The 5,000-nt window shown below is 45.4% G+C and overlaps 1 protein-coding gene across 5 annotated transcripts in view; it reads left to right on the top strand.

Annotated features, from left to right (window-relative positions):
• The window catches only part of LOC143279679 (3',5'-cyclic-AMP phosphodiesterase 4C-like), a 757,240-nt gene that overhangs the window by 319,021 nt on the left and 433,219 nt on the right, over nucleotides 1–5,000 (top strand). The gene's annotated exons all lie outside the window — the stretch shown is intronic.

Genomic DNA, 5,000 nt, shown 5'->3' with positions numbered 1-5,000 from the left:
AATGGAAAATTAGCCCGCCTGTGTGTGATGCTGTTGTCTGTTCAGTTGTTTCGTTGAAATCAACACAAAAAGAAGAAGAAAAAACAAGTAAACGATTTCTCAATGAAACAAACAACAATAACAATGCTGGAGAAGTTGATGATTTTAGAATAGAATAGAATAGAACAGAGTATGTCTTTATTATCAAGTGTACCGGGGTCACCAGGAATATTCAGAGGTGGGGGGGGGGGGGGGGGGGGGGGGGGCGGGGGGGGGGGAGGGAGTAGTACATAAAAAGGTACAGATATAAATCGAAAATCATACACAAACACAGATACAATAGAATTTAAGATACAAACATGTGCATATCAATATAAGAACTTGTGCGCGCGCGCACGCACACACACACACACACACACACACACACACACACACACACACACACACATTTAACACAAGCTGCATGTTACATGTAGATGGGGCTGATGAGTAGTTGTTGTTGTTGTTCTTCTTCTTCTTCTTCTTGACAGACAACTTGCTTCGCTTACCATCCACAACTCAACCTTCCCCACATAAACTCACACCTAAACACACACACACACACACACACACACACACACACACACACACACACATATATATATATATATATATAGAGAGAGAGAGAGAGAGAGGGGACAGCAACAACAGTAAAAAAAAAAAAAAAGAAAGAAAGGAAGAAAGAACATCAAACAGTGACTGAAAACTATACATCAATTTAGTCCACAAGACGTTGCAAACGTCAACCACCACCCCAGCCACGGTCCACGAGACTGACAGAGTGACTCTTGACGCGCAGGCTCACGCTCATGCGCTAAGCAGAAGAGGTTGTGTTAAGTCAATCCCCGGATTAACACCACCACCCGTCAATACCTTTGCTTTTTCTTCTTCTTTTCTTCTTTTTTTTTTTTTTTTTTTTTTTTTCTTCTTTTTTTCAAAGCCGAGTTAAACCCCCCAAAGCCACATGGACTGCAAATCCCTTCTGGCTTCTTGTAGACAAATCCCGTGATCCCTTCACCCACGCTCTCTCTCTCTGTCTCTCTGTCTGTCTCTCTCTGTCTCTCTCTCTCTCTCTCTCTCTCTCTCTCTAGCTTTGTCTCTGTCTCCCTCTCTGTCTCATTTAGTGTCTGTCTCTCGAGGTCTGTCTCTCTCTTTCGTGTTGTTTCAACCTCTTTCTCGGTTTCTTTCTTCCTGTCTCTGTCTCTCTCTGTCTCTGTCTCTCTCTCTGTCTCTGTCTCTCTCTCTGTCTCTGTCTCTGTCTCTCTGTCTCTGTCTCTCTCTGTCTCTGTCTCTCTCTCTCTCTCTCTCTCTCTCTCTCACTGTCTCTCTTGTGTTGTTTCAAGCCGTTTGTCCGTTTCCTTGCCCCTGTCTCTGTGTCTGTCTCTCTCTGTCTCTATTCTCTCTATTCTCTCTCTCTCTCTCTCTCTCTCTCTCTCTCTTTCTCTCCCTCTCTCTCTCTCTCTCTTGCCTAGCTCATTAGCTGGAGTTGTTTCGTAGTTGTGTTCGTGTAGATACTATGTTTTGGGCTGTACACGATATAATTATTGAAACAGTGCTGTTGCAGTGTTTGTGGTGATTCCAGGAGAAGGTGGCGTCGAAACGAACTGCAGTTTGTGATGTGTGTGTGTGTGTGTGTGCTCTGATGATTCTGTGGGGAGGTTGCTTGCGAAGTCGTCTGTCTGTCTGTCTGTCTGTCTGTCCTTTTTTGTCTTTGTTGATTTTTCAGTGGTGGGTGGAGGAGGTTTCGTTCCTGTGTTCGTTAACGTGCGTTCAGTTGTTTTGTGCGTGTGTGTGTTTTTTGGTTGTTGTTGTTTTTTTTTAACGGAAAAGGTGTTTTCTTTACGTTTTTGTACTACGGTAGAAAAAGGTTAGGTCGACAGAGGTTTTGGAGGACAACTTGACTTCCACGCTTTCCTGCCAGAAATAATCTGTGTGTGTTGATAATATGCATATAACTGGTGAAGGAAGAAAACTCCTTGGTCCCTCAAGCGCTCTAGAATGACTCAGTGTGGGCTGGTACCTTTTTCCGCTCCAACAGTCATGCAGGGTTAATACTTTTTCAGCTCCACACGAGTTCGAGTGGAGTGTGTTTTTTTGGGGGCCGGCCACTCAATGGGAAAGGTGGTCTGCACTTGGCCCTAGACCCCAAAACTGATTGATGGATTTGATACGGATACTTATATTGCGCCCATCCTCGGTCAGAGACCAAGCTTACAGTGCTTTGCGAGCAAAGGGGTCATTTGCACGACAGGCTGACTGCCTGGGTAGAGCCGACTGACGGCTACCATTGGGCGCTCATCATTCGTTTCCTGTGTCATTCAGTCAGATTTCAGGCACGCACACATACACACTCAGACAAACATGTAACATTTTTTTTTTTTACGTGCATGGCCTTTCTTTATTTACCCCGCCATGTAGGCAGCCATACTACGTTTTTGGGAGTGTGCATGCTGGGTATGTTCTTGTTTCCATAACAATGACGTGGATGACATTATCTGCAACGTGCGTATTTGATCTTCTGCGTGCGAATGCACACGAAGGGGGTTTCAGGCACAAGCACGTCTGCACATATGTTGATCTGGGAGATCGGAAAAATCTCCACCCTTTATCCACTAGACGCCGTTACCGAGAATCGAACCTGGGACCCTCAGATTGAAAGTCTACCGCTGTAACCACTCGGCTGTTGCGCCGAGTATAATGTAGATGATAACTCTGTCATTTTTTTTTTGGGGGGACATGAAATACAGTCATTGTAGTTTTGCCCCCAAATTACCCTTTCTCAAGATTTATATCGATTTTCCGAAAGAATTGTGCAAACACTCTTTTTCTTTCTTCTTTTTGATGGAAAGATATATGGTTTAGTTGGAGTTAACAATTGGCATGGGGTAGAGTTAAAAAAAGAAAAAAGAAAAAGAGGGAAAAAATGCCAGCCGTGAAAAAACGTAAAAGTTAAATGGGAGTATTTTGGGGAAGACTTATCCACCTCTCTCTCTTTCCGTCCTTATATACTCACATCTGTCTCTGTATCTCTCTCTCTCTCTCTGTCTCTCTCTCTCTCTCTCTCTCTCTCTCTCTCTCTGTCTCTCTCTCTCTGTCTGTCAGTCTCTCTCTGTCTGTCAGTCTCTCTCCTTGGCTAAACAAAATTTCGATTCGTTTGTCTGTCTGTCTCTCTCTCTTTCTCTCTCTCTCTTTCCATCCCCCCTTCCACCCCCTTCCACCCCCTCTCTCTTCCTCCCTCCCTCTCTTTCTCTCTCTCTCTCCCTCTCTCTATCTTTCCATCCTTCCTACCCCTCCACCCCCTTCCCCCTCTCTCTCTTTCTCTCTCTCCATCCTTCCCACCGCATCACCCACTTCCTCTCTCTCTCACTCTCCCCCTCTCTCTCTCTCTCTGTCACTCCACCCCTCTCCATCCCTTCAAAACACCCGTTACAAGTCGTATAAGCAGCCCCCTGCCCCTCCCTTCCCCAGCCCCTCCCCCTCCCCACCCTACCCGTACCCCTCTCACACCCCACACCCTTCAAGTGTCGCGTGGTGTTGATATAAAGTCTTGCTGGAGGGCTCAGTGTTAAAAGAGGCAGTCCGACCAACGAGACGCAAAACACACACACACACACACACGCACACACACACACACACACGCACACACGCACACATACACGCGCGCACACACACACACACATACACACACACACACACACACACACAAACACACACACAAACACACACACACACACACACACACACTCGCACAAACACACACACACACACACACACACACACACACACACACACACACACACACACACACACACACACACACACACACACACACTCGCACAAACACACACACACACACACACACAAACACACACACACACACACACACAGAGGGTGAATTCGGTGAGTCTGTAAATCAGCGGCGACTTGGGTGGAGCTGTGTGTGTAGTGCATGACACTTGCAGCAGGTGAACAGACATTGGTGGGTGGCGGAGGAGGCGGCGAGGAGGCGGGGGGCGGAGGGGGGGGGGGGCGGGTGTCGTTACGCTTGACTGGACCAATTAACAATGCCCATGGTGGGATTAGTCTAATTATTACCAGAGCTGAGCTGTATAAATAAAAATAGAAGAAGGTATCGGTGTACCGCTTGCTAACGACGTATGTAATGGTGGCCATCTTATTATAATTATTATAGATCTTGATATTCTTTTTTTTTGTTGTTTGTGTTTGTTCTTGTTCTTTTTTATTTCTCTTCTTCTGTTTCTTCTTCTTCTTCTTCTTAACCTTAATTGCAATGTCAGTCCATTGTCGTTGACTTTTTTGTTTTCTGTCTTACTCGCCGCTTCTCTTCATCAGCTACTCCTTTGAGGAATTCGTGGTCTTGGTAGAGGGTAGTATAAAGGTGTGTGTGGGGGGTGGGGAGAGAGAAAACGAAAGAGAGAAATAGATTTTTTTTTTAAAGTGTTTATATTGATTTTTTACGAGTTGAAAGAGAGAGAAAAAAGACGAAGAAAGATCCGTAGTTGGTGTCAACATGCATTTGTTTAGTCCTATCTGTCTGTCTGTGTATATATGTTTGTTTCTCTCTGTCTGTTTGTTTGTCTCTCTTTATCTCTTTTTCTATCCCTCTCTCTCTCCAAACATGTGCACAATTTGAAGAAAACTTCCAGTTTTACCTCATGAGAGACAGAGATAGAGGAAGAGAGAGAGAGAGGGAGAGAGAGAGAATTTTGCAGCCTTTGCTACTGAGATAGTTATTACCGTTTCTGGTGGTCGATCATTCAGGAGTCTGTGTTTTCCCGCAGGTGCCAGTTGCATTGCTTGGTTCTAACTTTTTGACAGGTACACGTGACTAAAATCAATGCCTTCGTTGACCGAACTACGCCATTGGTCAGTTCCATACGACACACAGTTAGCAGCGGGTTAAATACGACCTTACTAGGCTCTTCCGTCCGAGCAATGCAACTGGCTCCTGGTCTGCAGAT

The sequence above is a fragment of the Babylonia areolata genome, chromosome 3 (genome assembly GCF_041734735.1).
Source record: "Babylonia areolata isolate BAREFJ2019XMU chromosome 3, ASM4173473v1, whole genome shotgun sequence".
Classification (NCBI taxonomy): Eukaryota; Metazoa; Mollusca; class Gastropoda; order Neogastropoda; family Buccinidae; genus Babylonia; species Babylonia areolata.
Note: the sequence above shows the minus strand (reverse complement) of the source record. Positions and strands in the feature narration are given on the sequence as shown.